Source organism: Scyliorhinus torazame, unplaced genomic scaffold, assembly GCF_047496885.1.
Source record: "Scyliorhinus torazame isolate Kashiwa2021f unplaced genomic scaffold, sScyTor2.1 scaffold_810, whole genome shotgun sequence".
Lineage (NCBI taxonomy): Eukaryota > Metazoa > Chordata > Chondrichthyes > Carcharhiniformes > Scyliorhinidae > Scyliorhinus > Scyliorhinus torazame.
Window position 1 is genome coordinate 62,144 of NW_027308537.1, and position 22,857 is coordinate 85,000.

Here is a 22,857-nt window from a genome sequence, read left to right on the forward strand (position 1 = left end):
AAGTGCGATTTTACACAATCCTGAGACAGTCGATGTGTAAATGCCCTGAGACAGCCCTGTCCTGTCCTGAGACAGTCAATTTGAAAATGTCCTGAGACAGCCCTGTCCTGTCCTGAGACAGTCGATTTGAAAATGTCCTGAGACAGCCCTGTCCTGTCCTGAGACGGTCGATTTGAAAATGCCTTGAGACAGCCCTGTCCTTTCCTGAGACAGTCGATTTGAAAATGTCCCGAGACAGCCCTGTCCTGTTCTGAGACAGTCGATTTGAAAATGTCCCGAGACAGCCCTGTCCTGTTCTGAGACGAGTCGATTTGAAAATGTCCCGAGACAGCCCTGTCCTGTTCTGAGACAGTCGATTTGAAAATGTCCCGAGACAGCCCTGTCCTGTCCTGAGACAGTCGATTTGAAAATGTCCTGAGACAGCCCTGTCCTGTCCTGAGACAGTCGATTTGAAAATGTCCCGAGACAGCCCTGTCCTGTTCTGAGACGAGTCGATTTGAAAATGTCCCGAGACAGCCCTGTCCTGCCCTGAGACAGTCGATTTGAAAATGTCCTGAGACAGCCCTGTCCTGTTCTGAGACAGTCGATTTGAAAATGTCCCGAGACAGCCCTGTCCTGTCCTGAGACAGTCGATTTGAAAATGCCCTGAGACAGCCCTGTCCTGTCCTGAGACAGTCGATTTGAAAATGTCCCGAGACAGCCCTGTCCTGTTCTGAGACAGTCGATTTGAAAATGTCCCGAGACAGCCCTGTCCTGTCCTGAGACAGTCGATTTGAATATGTCCCGAGACAGCCCTGTCCTGTCCTGAGACAGTCGATTTGAATATGTCCCGAGACAGCCCTGTCCTGTCCTGAGACGAGTCGATTTGAAAATGCCTCCAGAGGGAAAGAAGCCCTGAGAGAGAAAGAGAGGGGGGGTGGGAGAAATTGCCTGTCTCACTCTTCCCCACCGCATCCCCCTCCCCTCACCGAGCCTCTCTCTCCAGCTATTTCCCTCTATATTTCCTCTTCCAATAAAATGATAAAAACACCGATGTGATTTGTCGTTATTTGAATGGGGAGGCTGGTGGGGGTGGGGAATGTGTGTGTGTGTGGGTGGGGGGTGTGGAGGGGGGCGGTTGAGTGGGAGGTTGTTAAGAAAGATGCAGGATATGGACTGGGCTCCTGTATCCATCATGTTTATTTTCTGTGGGATCCTGCTGTGCACACTGCAACATGTAAACATGAACGTATCGACTTTCATAATGTTGCCGAGGTGCTGGAATTGAATTTGTAAATGTGAGGCTGTGTAAGGGATTGTTTCTGATCCCAGAATATCTCCTGTGCTGAAGAAGGACAGATTAGTAAAGTGTTGGTGATGGGGAGGGGGGGGTGATGTGGGGAGAGAGGAGGGGGGGTTAATTCAGCTTACTGAGTTCTCCAAAGTTTCCAGGCTTCCCCCCACTCACCTCCCCCCCCCCCCGGCCCCACTGTCAGTTTTAAAGAGGGGCTTCTATTTAATCAGACAATTTCCCAATCGCACAGTGCCCGTGTTGTACTGTGATTAATGTCACGGTTCCTTGTGAAAGCCCAGGGGACCGTTTGAATCGACTTTTACTGAGTTTCTGCTTGTCACATTCTCAGTCTCTCACAGTCTCCATCGTTCTCCCAGAATGAGATAAATTGTTAAAGAGAGAGAGAGAGAGAGAGAGAAAAAGGGGAGAGCGAGGGAAACAGGACTAGACGGCAGAATAGAGGTGGAGTTTGGTGGGTGGGCCGAGGGAGGTGTGTGGCGGGGGGTTAGAGAGACAGTATCTGGGGGTCTCCAGTGTGAAGTCAGTGCCCAGCTCCCAGTCCCAGGCATGGGGGTGGGGGTGGGGGGGGGCTCTGTCACACCCTGTGGGGATTCCCTGATTTGGGAATAGAAATAAATTCTGGGGGGGCGATTTTAAAAAGTCTCCTAAAGGAATTGGCGGCTGATTCCCCCAGTGTAAAGAGGGCAGTGACGTGATGACTTTGCATTTGTCTCTGTGTCTGTCGCTCTCTCTGTCGCTCTGTGTCTGCGTCATTTTCTCGTTCTGTCGATACCTCTCTGACTGCCTAACTCTGTCTCTCTCTTTACCTCTCTCTCTCCCTCTGTCTCTGTGCCAGTTTCTCATTCTGTCTCTCTCTGACTGCCTGACTCTGTCTGTCTCTCTCTCTCTGCTCTATCTTCTGTCTGTCTCTCTCTCCCTGTCGGTCTGTCTCTACCTCTCTCTGACTGCCTGACTCTGTCTGTCTCTCTCTCTCTGCCTCTATCTTCTGTCTGTCTCTCTCTCCCTGTCGGTCTGTCTCTACCTCTCTCTGACTGCCTGACTCTGTCTGTCTCTCTCTCTCTGCCTCTATCTTCTGTCTGTCTCTCTCTCCCTGTCGGTCTGTCTCTACCTCTCTCTGACTGCCTGACTCTGTCTGTCTCTCTCTCTCTGCCTCTATCTTCTGTCTGTCTCTCTCTCTCCCCGTCGGTCTGTCTCTACCTCTCTCTGACTGCCTGACTCTGTCTGTCTCTCTCTGCCTCTATCTTCTGTCTGTCTGTCTCTCTCTCTCCCTGTCGGTCTGTCTCTACCTCTCTCTGACTGCCTGACTCTGTCTCTCTCTCTCTGCCTCTATCTTCTGTCTGTCTGTCTCTCTCTCTCCCTGTCGGTCTGTCTCTACCTCTCTCTGACTGCCTGACTCTGTCTCTCTCTCTCTGCCTCTATCTTCTGTCTGTCTGTCTCTCTCTCTCCCTGTCGGTCTGTCTCTACCTCTCTCTGACTGCCTGACTCTGTCTGTCTGTCTCTCTCTGCCTCTATCTTCTGTCTCTCTCTCTCCCCCCGTCGGTCTGTCTCTACCTCTCTCTGACTGCCTGACTCTGTCTCTCTCTCTCTGCCTCTATCTTCTGTCTCTCTCTCTCCCCCCGTCGGTCTGTCTCTACCTCTCTCTGACTGCCTGACTCTGTCTCTCTCTCTCTGCCTCTATCTTCTGCCTCTGTCTGTCTCTCTCTCCCTGTCGGTCTGTCTCTACCTCTCTCTGACTGCCTGACTCTGTCTGTCTCTCTCTCTCTGCCTCTATCTTCTGTCTCTCTCTCTCTCCCCCTGTCGGTCTGTCTCTACCTCTCTCTGACTGCCTGACTCTGTCTGTCTCTCTCTGCCTCTATCTTCTGTCTGTCTGTCTCTCTCTCCCTGTCGGTCTGTCTCTACCTCTCTCTGACTGCCTGACTCTGTCTCTCTCTCTCCGCCTCTATCTTCTGTCTGTCTCTCTCTCCCTGTCGGTCTGTCTCTACCTCTCTCTGACTGCCTGACTCTGTCTGTCTGTCTCTCTGCCTCTATCTTCTGTCTCTCTCTCTCCCCCTGTCGGTCTGTCTCTACCTCTCTCTGACTGCCTGACTCTGTCTCTCTCTCTCTGCCTCTATCTTCTGTCTCTCTCTCTCCCCCTGTCGGTCTGTCTCTACCTCTCTCTGACTGCCTGACTCTGTCTCTCTCTCTCTGCCTCTATCTTCTGTCTGTCTGTCTCTCTCTCCCCCTGTCGGTCTGTCTCTACCTCTCTCTGACTGCCTGACTCTGTCTGTCTCTCTCTCTCTGCCTCTATCTTCTGCCTCTGTCTGTCTCTCTCTCCCTGTCGGTCTGTCTCTACCTCTCTCTGACTGCCTGACTCTGTCTCTCTCTCTCTGCCTCTATCTTCTGCCTCTGTCTGTCTCTCTCTCCCTGTCGGTCTGTCTCCACCTCTCTTTGACTACCTGTCTCTCTCACTTCTCTCTCACTCCCTCTGTCTCTGCCTGCCTGTCTGTGTGTCGTTGTGTCACTCTCTTTCTCTTTCTGTCTGTCTCATGGTTTAAAGTGCTCAACACAGCTGACATTGCAATAAATCCAGGTTCGAGTTAAATGCACAGGAAATATTTGGATTTGAGTTTTAGTGATGTACTGACTTTGCATTTTTCCCTTCTCTCTGTGTGTTTCTGTCTCTGTCTGTTTCTCTCTCTCCCTCCCATCTTTGTCTTCAGCTTGTGAAGTATCAGAGAGAGACAGAGAGAGAGAGACGGAGACAGAGAGAGAGAGTCAGAGAGAGAGAGTCAGAGAGAGAGAAAGAGTCAGAGACAGAGAGAGAGACAGAGAGAGACAGAGTCAGAGAGACAGAGTCAGAGACAGAGAGAGAGACAGAGAGAGAGACAGAGAGACAGAGAGTCAGAGAGAGAGTCAGAGAGAGAGACAGAGAGAGAGACAGAGAGAGAGAGACAGAATCAGAGAGACAGAGAGTCAGAGAGAGAGACAGAGAGAGAGAGACAGAGAGAGAGACACACAGAGAGACAGAGAGAGAGAGAGAGACACAGAGAGAGTCAGAGAGAGAGACAGAGAGAGAGAGAGAAGCCAGAGGGGCAGGGAGCGGGAAGAGGAGATTTTTGGATGAGGGTCTCTGCTGCACAGCCAGGGCAGACCCCCACCTCCCCCCCCATATTCCTCACCCCGCCATGGTGTCCACACTGTAAACCTAAATAGACGGAGGGAAAGGGCGGGGGGAGAAACAGGGTGAGGGAGAACCAAACTGAGAGGGGGTGGGGAACATTGGGGACTCAGTGGGGGAAATCGATGCTGGATCTTGGAGCGGTTGAGTCCTCCTCCGTTGTGGGGCTGCCCGTGGGATCCTGCTGTGCAGAATGGTCTTCATTGTAACTTTAGTCATTAGTACATTGACTGGTGGGGGTGGGGGGTGGGGGGAGGAAGGTTTTGGGTTTTAGTTCTGTAATCATGAAAATTAAACATGTCCAGTGTGATGGGAAAGGAGAGAGAGAGAATGGGAAAGGAGAGAGAGAATGGGAAAGGAGAGAGAGAAAGGAAAAGGAGAGAGAGAAAGGAAAAGGAGAGAATATGGTAAAGGGGGAGGGAGAGAGAGAAGGGGACGGAGATTGGTAACGGTGCCTTGGAGTCTTGCTGGGCAGAGATGACCTCCCGGAAAGTGCCTCCCTAAAGAAGCAGCCGCTGGGTTTTAAATCCATCCTCCACTTGTGAAGCTGGTGGGAGAGGGACGGGAATTGAAAGTTGTTTACGGTGAAGTTTTATTCCTGGATAATTCTGCTGCCAGTTTTCCCCATACGGGGATGAATTGAGGGATTCAGTGCAATGTGCAGGAAGCATTTTGAGTTTATTGAGGTGTTGACTGGATTTCTCTCTCTCTGTCTGCCTGTCCACATTTTGGACCATCTGTGAATTTTGTGTTTATACAGATCCACCCTGGATAATGTTGCTGTCCAGCTTGTTTTAAAGAAGGATACAGCTCTGGGGAGGATCAAAGGATGTGGGGGGGGGGACGGACAGGTTACTGAGTTGGATGGTCAGCCGTGATAATGAATGGCAGAGCAGGTTGGAAGGGCCGAATGGCCTGCTCCTGGTTTCCGTGTTTAAATTGTTCCCCTGTCCGTGAGCAGGTTGTGTGTGTGTGTGGAATCGTGCTGTGTACTCGCCTGGTCTGGCTCCCTATTACTTACAAACACCCGCGAGCTCACTGTAAATGTAAAAGATTGAGGGATAGAGGGAGGCTGGGAGAAGGAGAGGCAGACACAGAGAGAGATAGATAGGGAAATGGAGGGAGGGAAGGGCAGCTGAACAGGGAGGGGCTGGGAGGGGGTGTGTGAGGGGCTCAGGAAGGGTAGTGGAAAGAGACAGAGTGTAAGGAGGGGGGGATGTCCACCTCTGCCGTGGGACTGTTACTGGGATCTTGCTGTGCGGAACTGCCTTCATTGCGGCTGTAATCGATTCATTGACTGGAGAGGGTTTGGGATGTGATTGTGGAATGTTAAACATTAAAACATGTCCAGTGTAGCGGGACTTTATGAAAATCGCTTATTGTCACAAGTCGGCTTCAATGAAGTTACTGTGAAAAGCCCCTAGTCACCACATTCCGGCGCCTGTTCAGGGAGGCTGGTACAGGATGATAAGACATGAACATTTCGAAGGACATTTCGATCGAGCGTTGACAAGGGCCTGGAATGTAAAAGGCGGTGACTGGAAGCGGGCTTAAATTGCCAATCAGAACGTTAGTAATGTCACATTTACATGGAAAAGGCCAGGGACCATTTTAATTCACTTTACTGAGTTTCTGAGTGCAGAATGTTCTTGTCTCTGTCTCTTCCAGATTTCTCTCTGTTGGAGAGAATTGGGCGGTTGCGACACCCAACGTGTGGTGACATTCAAGGCTCTGGGCCTAGTGCTGGGCAGAGGGATGAGAGCAGATTAGAGTATTTACACTTGTCTCTCCAGGCTTGGTGGGTGGAAGGGCCTGTTCTGTACGGTCTGATTCTGTGGAGATCTGGCTCAGAGAGGGATAGGGAGAGAGAGAAATGAAACGAGAGAGAGGGAGAGAAATGAAATGAGAGGGAGGGAGAGAAATGAAATGAGAGGGAGGGAGGGAGAGAAATGAAATGAGAGAGAAATGAAATGGGAGAGAAAGAGAGAGATGGAGGCAGAGGTAAGTGATGGAAGTTGAAGGCTGGGGATGTGAAGGGGATCTGGAGGGGTGGGGGAGAGAGATAGAGAGTGTGAGAGGGGTGTCCTGCACCATCGTGGTACTGCCAGTGGGATCTTGCTGTGTAGAATTGCCTTCATTGCTCATGTACACTGACTGGAGGGGTGATTGGATCTGATTGTGCAATTAGGACGGAGATAGGGGAGAGTGCAAAGCCAGAGGGAGAGGAAAGAGAGACAAGAGTCATGGATGGGGGTTCCTGGTGTAGAGTCAGGGTCCAGCGCCCCCCCCCCCCTTGCGCCCACTCAACCCACCCCATATTCCTCGCACGGCGACAATGTCCACACTGGGGGGTGGGGGATGTTGGGGGCTGTGTGGGTGAAAGAGAGCCAATGAGGCGATGGGGTGGGAGGGGCTATCCAGAGACAGCAAAGCAGAGGTGGACATTGGTTGGTGGTTCAAGGGAGGGGGGGATAAAGACACAGAATCCGACGGTCTCCAGTGTGGGATCTTGCTGTGTGAGGCTGAGGGAAATATTGACGTGGGGCGGTGGGGACCACTTGGGAGAGGCGAGCTTTGATCAGGAATAGTCAGCGTGGCAGAGGGAGGCCGTGCTGAACCAATGGGACTGAATTATTTGAGGAGGTGACCAGATGAGGGTGGTGCAGTTGATGTAGTTTATCTGGATTGCAGCCAAGCCTCTGACAAGGGCCCACATGGGAGACTGATAAAGAAGTTAAATGCACATGGGAGATGGGGTAACTTGGAAGCAGAACTGAGTTAGTGATAAGAGACAGAGGGTGGTGGGAGAAGCCTGTTTGTGTGACTGGACGCCTGTCGAAAATGAAAATCGCTTATTGTCACAAGTAGGCTTGAAATGAAGTTACTGTGAAAAGCCCCTAGTCGCCACATTCCGGTGCCTGTTCGGGGAGGCTGGTACGGGAATTGAACCATGCTTCTGGCCTGCCTTGGTCTGCTTTCAAAGCCAGCAATTTAGCCCTGTGCTAAACCAGCCCAGTCATAAAGTTAAAGATGTTTACAGCATGGAAACTGGCCCTTCGGCCCAGCGTGTCCATGCTGCCCTGTTTCTATCACTAAGCTATTCCCACTTGCCCGCATTTGGCCCATATCCCTCTGTACCCACCCTGCCCATGGATGGGAGGGTTCCTGCCCCCCTAGACCCCGCCCCACATTCCTCACCTAACAACTGCGGCACTTCTCACCTCAAACCCTTTTTTATCAAATCCGGCCGATACCACATTGCAGTGTGTGTGTGGGATCCTGCTGTGCGAGGATGAGGGACATATTGAAGTGGAGTAAGAGGGGGTAGTTTGTTTGGAGAGGGGTAAATGTTCTCGGGTGTTTGTGGGATTGGACTGTGCACTGCCACTGTACCATGGAATATACTGACTTCCAAGTGTTTGTGAGAGAGGGAGAGGCGACTGATGGAAGGGGAAGCGTCAGTATTAATACTGAATGAGGAAACAGCAGCAATCCTGGAGCACTGGCTCGGGAGACATTATCTTTGACCTTAATGATTTTGACAGTAAAATTCTCTCGTCCCACATTGTTGTAATGAAGTAAAGATGCTCCATCTGTGCAGTAATTGAGTAGCAGGTGCTACATCGGTGTTGTAATTGGTTAGCAGGTGCCCCATCAGTGCTGTAATTAATAATTGTGCTCGCTCAGTGTTGTAATTGTTTATCGGGTACTCCCTCAGTATCAGTGTTGTAATTGGTATCAGGTTCTCTGTCAGTGTTGTAATTGGTTAACGGGTGCTCCCTCAGTGTTGTAATTGGTTATCGGGTGCTCCGTCAGTGTTGTAATTGGTTAACGGGTGCTCCCTCAGTGTTGTAATTGGGTTATCGGGTGCTCCCTCAGTGTTGTAATTGTTTACCGGGTGCTCCCTCAGTGTTGTAATTGTTTATCGGGTGCTCCGTCAGTGTTGTAATTGTTTATCGGGTGCTCCCTCAGTGTTGTAATTGTTTATCGGGTGCTCCCTCAGTGTTGTAATTGTTTACCGGGTGCTCCGTCAGTGTTGTAATTGTTTACCAGGTGCTCCCTCAGTGTTGTAATTGTTTACCGGGTGCTCCGTCAGTGTTGTAATTGTTTATCGGGTGCTCCTCAGTGTTGTAATTGGGTATCGGGTGCTCCGTCAGTGTTGTAATTGTTTATCGGGTGCTCCCTCAGTGTTGTAATTGGGTATCGGGTGCTCCCTCAGTGTTGTAATTGGTTATCGGGTGCTCCGTCAGTGTCGTAATTGTTTATCGGGTGCTTCCTCAGTGTTGTAATTGTTTATCAGGTGCTCCCTCAGTGTTGTAATTGACTATCGGGTGCTCCCTCAGTGTTGTAATTGTTTATCGGGTGCTCCCTCAGTGTTGTAATTGTTTATCGGGTGCTCCGTCAGTGTTGTAATTGTTTATCGGGTGCTCCGTCAGTGTTGTAATTGGGTATCGGGTGCTCCGTCAGTGTTGTAATTGACTATCGGGTGCTCCGTCAGTGTTGTAATTGGGTATCGGGTGCTCCGTCAGTGTTGTAATTGGGTATCGGGTGCTCCGTCAGTGTTGTAATTGGGTATCGGGTGCTCCGTCAGTGTTGTAATAGTTTATCGGGTGCTCCGTCAGTGTTGTAATTGGGTGTCGGGTGCTCCGTCAGTGTTGTAATAGTTTATCGGGTGCTCCGTCAGTGTTGTAATTGGTTATCCGGTGCTCCCACAGTTTTGTAATTGGTTATCGGGTGCTCCGTCAGTGTTGTAATTGGTTATCGGGTGCTCCGTCAGTGCTGTAATTGGTTATCGGGTGCTCCCTTAGTGTTGTAATTGGTTATCGGGTGCTCCCTCAGTGTTGTAATTGGGTATCCGGTGCTCCCTCAGTGTTGTAATTGACTATCGGGTGCTCCGTCAGTGTTGTAATTGGGTTATCGTTTGCTCCCCGAGCGTTGTAATTGGTTTTCGGGTGCTCCCTCAGTTTGTAATTGACTATCGGGTGCTCCGTCAATATTGTAACTGGTTATCGGGTGCTCCGTCAGTGTTGTAATTGATTATCGGGTGCTCCGTCAGTGTTGTAATTGGTTATCGGGTGCTCTCTCAGTGTTGTAATTGGTTATCGGGTGCTCTCTCAGTGTTGTAATTGGTTATCGGGTGCTCCATCAGTGTTGTAACTGGTTCGTCGGGTGCTCTCTCAGTGTTGTAATTGGTTATCGGGTGCTCTCTCATTGTTGTAATTGGTTATCGGGTGCTCCGTCAGTGTTGTAATTGTTTATCGTGTGCTCCCTCAGTGTTGTAATTGTTTATCGGGTGCTACCTCAGTGTTGTAATTGTTTATCGGGTGCTCCATCAGTGTTGTAATTGTTTACCGGGTGCTCCGTCAGTGTTGTAATTGTTTATCGGGTGCTCCCTCAGTGTTGTAACTGGTTATCGGGTGCTCTCTCAGTGTTGTAATTGGTTATCGGGTGCTCCGTCAGTGTTGTAATTGTTTATCGGGTGCTCCGTCAGTGTTGTAATTGGGTATTGGGTGCTCCGTCAGTGTTGTAATTGTTTATCGGGTGCTCCCTCAGTGTTGTAACTGGTTATCAGGTGCTCTCTCAGTGTTGTAATTGGTTATCGGGTGCTCTCTCAGTGTTGTAATTGGTTATCGGGTGCTCCGTCAGTGTTGTAATTGTTTATCGGGTGCTCCCTCAGTGTTGTAATTGTTTATCGGGTGCTCCATCAGTGTTGTAATTGTTTATCGGGTGCTCCCTCAGTGTTGTAATTGTTTATCGGGTGCTCCACCAGTGTTGTAATTGTTTATCGGGTGCTCCGTCAGTGTTGTAATTGTTTATCGGGTGCTCTCTCAGTGTTGTAATTGTTTATCGGGTGCTCCCTCAGTGTTGTAATTGTTTATCGGGTGCTCCCTCAGTGTTGTAATTGTTTATCGGGTGCACCCTCAGTGTTGTAATTGTTTATCGGGTGCACCATCAGTGTTGTAATTGTTTATCGGGTGCTCCCTCAGTGTTGTAATTGGTAATCGGGTGCTCCATCAGTGTTGTAACTGGTTATCGGGTGCTCTCTGTGTTGTAATTGTTTATCGGGTGCTCCACCAGTGTTGTAATTGTTTATCGGGTGCTCCGTCAGTGTTGTAATTGTTTATCGGGTGCTCTCTGTGTTCTAATTGTTTATCGGGTGCTCCCTCAGTGTTGTAATTGTTTATCGGGTGCTCCCTCAGTGTTGTAATTGGGTATTGGGTGCTCCGTCAGTGTTGTAATTGTTTATCGGGTGCTCCCTCAGTGTTGTAACTGGTTATCAGGTGCTCTCTCAGTGTTGTAATTGGTTATCGGGTGCTCTCTCAGTGTTGTAATTGGTTATCGGGTGCTCCGTCAGTGTTGTAATTGTTTATCGGGTGCTCCCTCAGTGTTGTAATTGTTTATCGGGTGCTCCATCAGTGTTGTAATTGTTTATCGGGTGCTCCCTCAGTGTTGTAATTGTTTATCGGGTGCTCCACCAGTGTTGTAATTGTTTATCGGGTGCTCCACCAGTGTTGTAATTGTTTATCGGGTGCTCCGTCAGTGTTGTAATTGTTTATCGGGTGCTCTCTCAGTGTTCTAATTGTTTATCGGGTGCTCCCTCAGTGTTGTAATTGTTTATCGGGTGCACCCTCAGTGTTGTAATTGTTTATCGGGTGCACCATCAGTGTTGTAATTGTTTATCGGGTGCTCCCTCAGTGTTGTAATTGGTTATCGGGTGCTCCCTCAGTGTTGTAATTGGTTATCGGGTGCTCCCTCAGTGTTGTAATTGGTTATCGGGTGCTCTCTCAGTGTTGTAATTGGTTATCGGGTGCTCCATCAGTGTTGTAATTGTTTATCGGGTGCTCCGTCAGTGTTGTAATTGTTTATCGGGTGCTCCGTCAGTGTTGTAATTGTTTATCGGGTGCTCCGTCAGTGTTGTAATTGTTTATCGGGTGCTCCCTCAGTGTTGTAACTGGTTATCGGGTGCTCCCTCAGTGTTGTAACTGGTTATCGGGTTCTCCCTCAGTGTTGTAATTGGGTATCCGGTTTCCCTCAGTGTTGTAATTGACTATCGGGTGCTCAGTCAGTGTTGTAATTGGGTTATTGGGTGCTCCCTCAGTGTTGTAATTGGGTATTGGGTGCTCCCTCAGTGTTGTAATTGGGTATCGGGTTCTCCCTCAGTGTTGTAATTGACTATCGGGTGCTCCGTCAGTGTTGTAATTGGGTGCTCCCCGAGCGTTGTAATTGGTTTTCGGGTGCTTCCCTCAGTGTTGTAATTGGGTATCGGGCGCTCTCTTAGTGTTGTAATTGACTATCGGGTGCTCCGTCAGTGTTGTAATTGGGTATCGGGTGCTCCCTCAGTGTTGTAATTGGGTATTGGGTGCTCCCTCAGTGTTGTAATTGGGTATCGGGTTCTCCCTCAGTGTTGTAATTGACTATAGGGTGCTCCGTCAGTGTTGTAATTGGGTATTGGGTGCTCCCTCAGTGTTGTAATTGGTAATCGGGTGCTCCATCAGTGTTGTAACTGGTTATCGGGTGCTCTCTGTGTTGTAATTGTTTATCGGGTGCTCCACCAGTGTTGTAATTGTTTATTACAACAATTACAACAATTGCAAAGCAGTGGGGCTGAAAGGGTCGCAGTCCTCAGCAACGGCAGGGAGCTGGATAGACACGATAGGTACAGCTGCTTCAGGAGGGACAGAGGTGCAGGAAAGGGGAGTTGCCTTTTTGATTAAGGGCAACGCCACGGCAGTAGTCAAGAGATGAAATAACCGAGGAATCATCCAGCAATGTTTTGTGGGTGGAACTAAGGATGGGATGGTGACCTCAGTGGGATTGTACCCAAATAGTCAACAGGAATTAGAAGATGAAATGTGCAGGGAGATTGGGGAAACTTGCAGGAGTAATAGGGTGGTCACACTGGGGGATTTTAATTTTCATAATATAGTCTCGGTCAAGGTTGGGGGTGAGGGAAAGAGTGAGTGTGCAAGAGGGTAGGGGGAGTCTGAGGGGGAGAGGGCGGGAGGAGTCTGAGGGGGAGTGGGTGGGAGGAGCCTGAGGGGGAGAGGGTGGGGGGGGGAGACAGAGGGGAAGAGGGTGGGGGGGGGGGGGAGTCTGAGGGGGAGAGGATGGGGGGAGACAGAGGGGGAGGGGGTGGGGGGGGGGGAGACAGAGGGGGAGAGGGTGGGGGGAGAGGGTGGGGGAGACAGAGGGGGAGAGGGTGGGGGGGGAGACAGAGGGGGAGAGGGTGGGGGGGGGAGAGGGTGGGGGAGAGAGGGGGGAGACAGAGGGGGAGAGGGTGGGGGGAGACAGAGGGGGAGAGGGTGGGGGGAGACAGAGGGGGAGAGGGTGGGGGGAGACAGAGGGGGAGAGGGTGGGGGGAGACAGAGGGGGAGAGGGTGGGGGGAGACAGAGGGGGAGAGGGTGGGGGAGAGGAAGACAGAGGGTGGGGGGGAGACAGAGGGGGAGAGGGTGGGGGGAGACAGAGGGGGAGAGGGTGGGGGGCGGGGGAGAGACAGAGACTAAACACCAGTCCTGAAGTGAGCAGGGAGAGTGGGGGAGGGGAAAGTGTCAGATATTTATCAGGATTTGTTGGAGGCAAAGGAAGACAGAGGGGGAGACAGAGGGGGAGAGGGTGGGGGGGGAGAGACAGAGGGGCAGATGTGGGAGGCGGGGGAGAGACAGAGACTAAACACCAGTCCTGGAGTGAGCAGGGAGAGTGGGGGAAGGGAAAGTGTCAGATATTTATCAGGATTAGTTGGAGGTGGAGGAACTGAAGGGCAAGTGGGAGGAGGAGTTAGGTGGAGAGTTAGAGGCGGGTCTGCGGGCAGACACCCTAAGCAGGGTTAATTCCTCCTCACCATGTGCCAGGCTCAGCCTAATCCAGTTTAAAGTGGTACACCGGGCACACATGGCAGCGGCGAGGATGAGCAAGTTTTTTGGGGTAGTAGATAGATGTGCGAGGTGTGCAGGAAGCCCAGCAAACCACGTCCACATGTTTTGGGCATGTCCGAAGCTCAGAGGGTTTTGCTGAAGCAATGTCCAGGGTGCTAGACACGTGGGTGGTGACGAATGCAGAGGCAGCGATCTTTGGAGTGTCAGAAGACCCGGGAGTTCAGGGAGTGAAGGAGGCCGACGTTCTGGCCTTTGCCTCCCTGGTAGGCCGTAGATGGATCCTTTTAACGTGGAGGGACTCGGAGCTCCCCCGAGTGTGGAGACTTGGCTCAGTGACATGGCTGGGTTTCTCCAGCTGGAGAAAATAAAGTTTGCCTTGAGGGGGTCAATGCTGGGGTTCTCTCGGAGGAGGCAGCCGTTCGTCGAGTTTCTCGGGGAAAATTAATGTCAGCAGAAGCAGCATTGTGAAGAGGGGGAGGAGAGGTGCAATATGGTTAAGGGATGTACAGAAGGGGTTGGGTGGGAAATGTCTAGTCTACCATGTTGATGGTTATGTTATAATTGCTTTTGTTATTGTTATAAAAATTATGCAAGTACTTCAATAAAATGTTTTTTAAAACAACTAAATTGTAGCATCGTCTGGCCGTGTTTATAAAATGGGTTTTATTAAACAGATTGAGGGCAGTCCCAGAATGTTGCTGTGCCTTTATTATTTCAATAACGCTTGGCTTTAATCAATTTCCAGCTTTCTCTCCCCGAGGAAAGTTGATTTTGAAGCTTGGACGACGCAAAGAGAATCTTTCCTCGGTGAGCAATCCTCAGACAGGAGTTCTAACCTGAGAGAAACAGAATAAATGTCAATGTGTGTTTGTCCGGCATTATTGGGGTTTCATTATTCTAATCGGCACTCAAGCGTTGGGCTCGATTTTGTTTTTTTGGGAGGTGTGGGCTGGAGTCTCAGTGTCTCTGGGGGTGAGTGGGGGGGGGGGAAGAAGAGGCAGGAGTCAGTGTCTCTGGGGGGAGTGGGAGACCGGTGACATTTGCACACCAAGGGTTGGGTGAGTTATTCCAGTGAACAAGATGTCGTGTGGGAGCTGGAGGGAACGCAGCCTCAGGAGGGGATTAAGGAGGTGGAGTGTGGGAGCTGGAGGGAACGCAGCCTCAGGAGGGGATTAAGGAGGTGGAGTGTGGGAGCTGGAGGGAACGCAGCCTCAGGAGGGGATTAAGGAGGTGGAGTGTGGGAGCAGGAGGGAACGCATCCTCAGGAGGGGATTAAGGAGGTGGAGTGTGGGAGCTGGAGGGAACGCAGCCTCAGGAGGGGATTAAGGAGGTGGAGTGTGGGAGCAGGAGGGAACGCATCCTCAGGAGGGGATTAAGGAGGTGGAGTGTGGGAGCTGGAGGGAACGCAGCCTCAGGTGGGGATTAAGGAGGTGGAGTGTGGGAGCTGGAGGGAACGCAGCCTCAGGTGATTAAGGAGGTGGAGTGTGGGAGCAGGAGGGAACGCAGCCTCAGGAGGTGATTAAGGAGGTGGAGTGTGGGAGCAGGAGGGAACGCATCCTCAGGAGGGGATTAAGGAGGTGGAGTGTGGGAGCTGGAGGGAACGCATCCTCAGGAGGGGATTAAGGAGGTGGAGTGTGGGAGCGGGACGGAACGCATCCTCAGGAGGGGATTAAGGAGGTGGAGTGTGGGAGCAGGAGGGAACGCAGCCGCAGGAGGTGATTAAGGAGGTGGAGTGTGGGAGCAGGAGGGAACGCAGCCGCAGGAGGGGATTAAGGAGGTGGAGAGTGGGAGCAGGAGAGAACGCAGCCTCAGGAGGGGATTAAGGAGGTGGAGTGTGGGAGCGGGAGGGAACGCAGCCTCAGGAGGTGATTAAGGAGGTGGAGTGTGGGAGCAGGAGGGAACGCAGCCTCAGGAGGGGATTAAGGAGGTGGAGGTTGGGAGCAGGAGGGAACGCAGCCTCAGGTGGGGATTAAGGAGGTGGAGAGTGGGAGCAGGAGGGAACGCAGCCTCAGGAGGGGATTAAGGAAGTGGAGAGTGGGAGCAGGAGGGAACGCAGCCTCAGGAGAGGATTAAGGAGGTGGAGTGTGGGAGCAGGAGGGAACGCAGCCTCAGGAGGGGATTAAGGAGGTGGAGGTTGGGAGCAGGAGGGAACGCAGCCTCAGGAGGTGATTAAGGAGGTGGAGTTTGGGAGCAGGAGGGAACGTAGCCTCAGGAGAGGATTAAGGAGGTGGAGTGTGGGAGCAGGAGGGAACGCAGCCTCAGGAGAGGATTCAGGAGGTGGAGAGTGGGAGCAGGAGGGAACGCAGCCTCAGGAGAGGATTAAGGAGGTGGAGAGTGGGAGCAGGAGGGAACGCAGCCTCAGGAGGGGATTAAGGAGGTGGAGAGTGGGAGCAGGAGGGAACGCAGCCTCAGGAGGGGATTAAGGAGGTGGAGAGTGGGAGCAGGAGGGAACGCAGCCTCAGGAGAGGATTAAGGAGGTGGAGAGTGGGAGCAGGAGGGAACGCAGCCTCAGGAGGGGATTAAGGAGGTGGAGGTTGGGAGCAGGAGGGAACGCAGCCTCAGGAGGGGATTAAGGAGGTGAGTGTGGGAGCAGGAGGGAACGCAGGAGGGGTCTGATGTGTTTTAATAAATTAAATAGTGGATTTGCACCTTCATTTCATTTGAACTCTCCCCGTGTTGGTCAGGGTTTTGGGGGGCCCAACCCCCCCCCCCCCAACCCAACCGCCCCCCCCCAACCCAACCCCCCCCCCCCCCCCAACCCAACCGCCCCCCCCCCAACCCAACCCCCCCCCCCCAACCCAACCCCCCCCCACCCCTCCAACCCCCCCCCCCCCCCCCACCCAGCTCTGTATCCACATTGGCAATAAAATGTGTAAACAACCAACCTGACCTGAGGATTGTTTTTTTTCCCAGGGGGATTATATTTGGGGGGGAAAATATTTGGAGGGGGGGAAATAATTGCAGGAAAACGTTTTTGGGTTGTAAAAAAATTTGAGGGGGGGTGGGAATAGTTGGCGGGGGGGAAACAGTTGGGGGGGGGACAGTTGGGGGGGGGGACACAGTGGGGGGGGGGACACAGTGGGGGGGGGGACACAGTGGGGGGGGGGACACAGTGGGGGGGGGGGACACAGTGGGGGGGGGGACACAGTGGGGGGGGGGACACAGTGGGGGGGGGGACACAGTGGGGGGGGGGGACACAGTGGGGGGGGGGGACACAGTGGGGGGGGGGGACACAGTGGGGGGGGGGGACACAGTGGGGGGGGGGGACACAGTGGGGGGGGGGGACACAGTGGGGGGGGGGGACACAGTGGGGGGGGGGGACACAGTGGGGGGGGGGACACAGTGGGGGGGGGGACACAGTGGGGGGGGGGACACAGTGGGGGGGGGGACACAGTGGGGGGGGGGACACAGTGGGGGGGGGGACACAGTGGGGGGGGGGACACAGTGGGGGGGGGGACACAGTGGGGGGGGGGACACAGTGGGGGGGGGGACACAGTGGGGGGGGGGACACAGTGGGGGGGGGGACACAGTGGGGGGGGGGACACAGTGGGGGGGGGGACACAGTGGGGGGGGGGACACAGTGGGGGGGGGGACACAGTGGGGGGGGGGACACAGTGGGGGGGGGGACACAGTGGGGGGGGGGGACACAGTGGGGGGGGGGGACACAGTGGGGGGGGGGACACAGTGGGGGGGGGGACACAGTGGGGGGGGGGACACAGTGGGGGGGGGGACACAGTGGGGGGGGGGACACAGTGGGGGGGGGACACAGTGGGGGGGGGACACAGTGGGGGGGGGACACAGTGGGGGGGGGGACACAGTGGGGGGGGGGACACAGTGGGGGGGGGGACACAGTGGGGGGGGGGACACAGTGGGGGGGGGGACACAGTGGGGGGGGGGACACAGTGGGGGGGGGGACACAGTGGGGGGGGGGACACAGTGGGGGGGGGGACACAGTGGGGGGGGGGACACAGTGGGGGGGGGGACACAGTGGGGGGGGGGACACAGTGGGGGGGGGGACACAGTGGGGGGGGGGACACAGTGGGGGGGGGGACACAGTGGGGGGGGGGACACAGTGGGGGGGGGGACACAGTGGGGGGGGGGACACAGTGGGGGGGGGGACACAGTGGGGGGGGGGACACAGTGGGGGGGGGGACACAGTGGGGGGGGGGACACAGTGGGGGGGGGGACACAGTGGGGGGGGGGACACAGTGGGGGGGGGGACACAGTGGGGGGGGGGACACAGTGGGGGGGGGGACACAGTGGGGGGGGGGACACAGTGGGGGGGGGGACACAGTGGGGGGGGGGACACAGTGGGGGGGGGGACACAGTGGGGGGGGGGACACAGTGGGGGGGGGGACACAGTGGGGGGGGGGACACAGTGGGGGGGGGGACACAGTGGGGGGGGGGACACAGTGGGGGGGGGGACACAGTGGGGGGGGGGACACAGTGGGGGGGGGGACACAGTGGGGGGGGGGACACAGTGGGGGGGGGGACACAGTGGGGGGGGGGACACAGTGGGGGGGGGGACACAGTGGGGGGGGGGACACAGTGGGGGGGGGGACACAGTGGGGGGGGGGACACAGTGGGGGGGGGGACACAGTGGGGGGGGGGACACAGTGGGGGGGGGGACACAGTGGGGGGGGGGACACAGTGGGGGGGGGGACACAGTGGGGGGGGGGACACAGTGGGGGGGGGGACACAGTGGGGGGGGGGACACAGTGGGGGGGGGGACACAGTGGGGGGGGGGACACAGTGGGGGGGGGGACACAGTGGGGGGGGGGACACAGTGGGGGGGGGGACACAGTGGGGGGGGGGACACAGTGGGGGGGGGGACACAGTGGGGGGGGGGACACAGTGGGGGGGGGGACACAGTGGGGGGGGGGACACAGTGGGGGGGGGGACACAGTGGGGGGGGGACACAGTGGGGGGGGGACACAGTGGGGGGGGGACACAGTGGGGGGGGGACACAGTGGGGGGGGGACACAGTGGGGGGGGGACACAGTGGGGGGGGGACACAGTGGGGGGGGGACACAGTGGGGGGGGGACACAGTGGGGGGGGGACACAGTGGGGGGGGGACACAGTGGGGGGGGGACACAGTGGGGGGGGGACACAGTGGGGGGGGGACACAGTGGGGGGGGGACACAGTGGGGGGGGGACACAGTGGGGGGGGGACACAGTGGGGGGGGGACACAGTGGGGGGGGGACACAGTGGGGGGGGGACACAGTGGGGGGGGGACACAGTGGGGGGGGGACACAGTGGGGGGGGGGACACAGTGGGGGGGGGGACACAGTGGGGGGGGGGACACAGTGGGGGGGGGGACACAGTGGGGGGGGGGACACAGTGGGGGGGGGGACACAGTGGGGGGGGGGACACAGTGGGGGGGGGGACACAGTGGGGGGGGGGACACAGTGGGGGGGGGGACACAGTGGGGGGGGGGACACAGTGGGGGGGGGGACACAGTGGGGGGGGGGACACAGTGGGGGGGGGGACACAGTGGGGGGGGGGACACAGTGGGGGGGGGGACACAGTGGGGGGGGGGACACAGTGGGGGGGGGGACACAGTGGGGGGGGGGACACAGTGGGGGGGGGACACAGTGGGGGGGGGACACAGTGGGGGGGGGGACACAGTGGGGGGGGGACACAGTGGGGGGGGGACACAGTGGGGGGGGGACACAGTGGGGGGGGGACACAGTGGGGGGGGGACACAGTGGGGGGGGGACACAGTGGGGGGGGGGACACAGTGGGGGGGGGGACACAGTGGGGGGGGGGACACAGTGGGGGGGGGGACACAGTGGGGGGGGGGACACAGTGGGGGGGGGGACACAGTGGGGGGGGGGACACAGTGGGGGGGGGGACACAGTGGGGGGGGGGACACAGTGGGGGGGGGGACACAGTGGGGGGGGGGACACAGTGGGGGGGGGGACACAGTGGGGGGGGGGACACAGTGGGGGGGGGGACACAGTGGGGGGGGGGACACAGTGGGGGGGGGGACACAGTGGGGGGGGGGACACAGTGGGGGGGGGGACACAGTGGGGGGGGGGACACAGTGGGGGGGGGGACACAGTGGGGGGGGGGACACAGTGGGGGGGGGGGACACAGTGGGGGGGGGGACACAGTGGGGGGGGGACACAGACACGGGGGGGGGGACACAGACACGGGGGGGGGGACACAGACACGGGGGGGGGGACACAGACACGGGGGGGGGGACACAGACACGGGGGGGGGGACACAGACACGGGGGGGGGGACACAGACACGGGGGGGGGGACACAGACACGGGGGGGGGGACACAGACACGGGGGGGGGGACACAGACACGGGGGGGGGGACACAGACACGGGGGGGGGGACACAGACACGGGGGGGGGGACACAGACACGGGGGGGGGGACACAGACACGGGGGGGGGGACACAGACACGGGGGGGGGGGGACACAGACACGGGGGGGGGGGGACACAGACACGGGGGGGGGGGACACAGACACGGGGGGGGGGGACACAGACACGGGGGGGGGGGACACAGACACGGGGGGGGGGGACACAGACACGGGGGGGGGGGACACAGACACGGGGGGGGGGGGGACACAGACACGGGGGGGGGGGGACACAGACACGGGGGGGGGGGGACACAGACACGGGGGGGGGGGGACACAGACACGGGGGGGGGGGGACAGACACGGGGGGGGGGGGACAGACACGGGGGGGGGGGGACAGACACGGGGGGGGGGGGACAGACACGGGGGGGGGGGACACAGACACGGGGGGGGGGACACAGACACGGGGGGGGGGACACAGACACGGGGGGGGGGGGACAGACACGGGGGGGGGGGGACAGACACGGGGGGGGGGGACAGACACGGGGGGGGGGGACAGACACGGGGGGGGGGGACAGACACGGGGGGGGGGGACAGACACGGGGGGGGGGGACAGACACGGGGGGGGGGGACAGACACGGGGGGGGGGGGACAGACACGGGGGGGGGGGGACAGACACGGGGGGGGGGGGACAGACACGGGGGGGGGGGGGGACAGACACGGGGGGGGGGGGACAGACACGGGGGGGGGGGGACAGACACGGGGGGGGGGGGACAGACACGGGGGGGGGGGGACAGACACGGGGGGGGGGGGACAGACACGGGGGGGGGGGGACAGACACGGGGGGGGGGGGACAGACACAGAGAGAATGACACAGAGAAAGACAGAAAGAGAGAGAAAGGACAGAGAGAAAGAAGGACAGAAAGACGGAGAGAAAGTGGGAAAAGACACAGAGAAAGGGAGAAAGGACAGAGAAGGAAGGACAGAGAGAAAGACAGAGAGAGAAAGACAGAGAGAGAAAGACAGAGAGAGAAAGACAGAGAGAGAAAGACAGAGAGAGAAAGACAGAGAGAGAAAGACAGAGAGAGAAAGACAGAGAGAGAAAGACAGAGAGAGAAAGACAGAGAGAGAAAGACAGAGAGAGAAAGACAGAGAGAGAAAGACAGAGAGAGAAAGACAGAGAGAGAAAGACAGAGAGAGAAAGACAGAGAGAGAAAGACAGAGAGAGAAAGACAGAGAGAGAAAGACAGAGAGAGAAAGACAGAGAGAGAAAGACAGAGAGAGAAAGACAGAGAGAGAAAGACAGAGAGAGAAAGACAGAGAGAGAAAGACAGAGAGAGAAAGACAGAGAGAGAAAGACAGAGAGAGAAAGACAGAGAGAGAAAGACAGAGAGAGAAAGACAGAGAGAGAAAGACAGAGAGAGAAAGACAGAGAGAGAAAGACAGAGAGAGAAAGACAGAGAGAGAAAGACAGAGAGAGAAAGACAGAGAGAGAAAGACAGAGAGAGAAAGACAGAGAGAGAAAGACAGAGAGAGAAAGACAGAGAGAGAAAGACAGAGAGAGAAAGACAGAGAGAGAAAGACAGAGAGAGAAAGACAGAGAGAGAAAGACAGAGAGAGAAAGACAGAGAGAGAAAGACAGAGAGAGAAAGACAGAGAGAGAAAGACAGAGAGAGAAAGACAGAGAGAGAAAGACAGAGAGAGAAAGACAGAGAGAGAAAGACAGAGAGAGAAAGACAGAGAGAGAAAGACAGAGAGAGAAAGACAGAGAGAGAAAGACAGAGAGAGAAAGACAGAGAGAGAAAGACAGAGAGAGAAAGACAGAGAGAGAAAGACAGAGAGAGAAAGACAGAGAGAGAAAGACAGAGAGAGAAAGACAGAGAGAGAAAGACAGAGAGAGAAAGACAGAGAGAGAAAGACAGAGAGAGAAAGACAGAGAGAGAAAGACAGAGAGAGAAAGACAGAGAGAGAAAGACAGAGAGAGAAAGACAGAGAGAGAAAGACAGAGAGAGAAAGACAGAGAGAGAAAGACAGAGAGAGAAAGACAGAGAGAGAAAGACAGAGAGAGAAAGACAGAGAGAGAAAGACAGAGAGAGAAAGACAGAGAGAGAAAGACAGAGAGAGAAAGACAGAGAGAGAAAGACAGAGAGAGAAAGACAGAGAGAGAAAGACAGAGAGAGAAAGACAGAGAGAGAAAGACAGAGAGAGAAAGACAGAGAGAGAAAGACAGAGAGAGAAAGACAGAGAGAGAAAGACAGAGAGAGAAAGACAGAGAGAGAAAGACAGAGAGAGAAAGACAGAGAGAGAAAGACAGAGAGAGAAAGACAGAGAGAGAAAGACAGAGAGAGAAAGACAGAGAGAGAAAGACAGAGAGAGAAAGACAGAGAGAGAAAGACAGAGAGAGAAAGACAGAGAGAGAAAGACAGAGAGAGAAAGACAGAGAGAGAAAGACAGAGAGAGAAAGACAGAGAGAGAAAGACAGAGAGAGAAAGACAGAGAGAGAAAGACAGAGAGAGAAAGACAGAGAGAGAAAGACAGAGAGAGAAAGACAGAGAGAGAAAGACAGAGAGAGAAAGACAGAGAGAGAAAGACAGAGAGAGAAAGACAGAGAGAGAAAGACAGAGAGAGAAAGACAGAGAGAGAAAGACAGAGAGAGAAAGACAGAGAGAGAAAGACAGAGAGAGAAAGACAGAGAGAGAAAGACAGAGAGAGAAAGACAGAGAGAGAAAGACAGAGAGAGAAAGACAGAGAGAGAAAGACAGAGAGAGAAAGACAGAGAGAGAAAGACAGAGAGAGAAAGACAGAGAGAGAAAGACAGAGAGAGAAAGACAGAGAGAGAAAGACAGAGAGAGAAAGACAGAGAGAGAAAGACAGAGAGAGAAAGACAGAGAGAGAAAGACAGAGAGAGAAAGACAGAGAGAGAAAGACAGAGAGAGAAAGACAGAGAGAGAAAGACAGAGAGAGAAAGACAGAGAGAGAAAGACAGAGAGAGAAAGACAGAGAGAGAAAGACAGAGAGAGAAAGACAGAGAGAGAAAGACAGAGAGAGAAAGACAGAGAGAGAAAGACAGAGAGAGAAAGACAGAGAGAGAAAGACAGAGAGAGAAAGACAGAGAGAGAAAGACAGAGAGAGAAAGACAGAGAGAGAAAGACAGAGAGAGAAAGACAGAGAGAGAAAGACAGAGAGAGAAAGACAGAGAGAGAAAGACAGAGAGAGAAAG

The 22,857-nt window shown here is 55.3% G+C and overlaps 1 long non-coding RNA gene across 1 annotated transcript in view; it reads right to left on the reverse strand.

Moving 5' to 3' along the window:
- Window positions 1-13,969: 13,969 nt before the first annotated feature.
- LOC140406727 (uncharacterized) overlaps window positions 13,970-22,857 on the reverse strand; it is a 14,677-nt gene continuing 5,789 nt past the window's right edge. Inside the window, exon 2 of the long non-coding RNA XR_011939267.1 lies at window positions 13,970-14,161. This is a non-coding gene — a long non-coding RNA (uncharacterized lncRNA). The remainder of the gene's footprint in view (window positions 14,162-22,857) is intronic.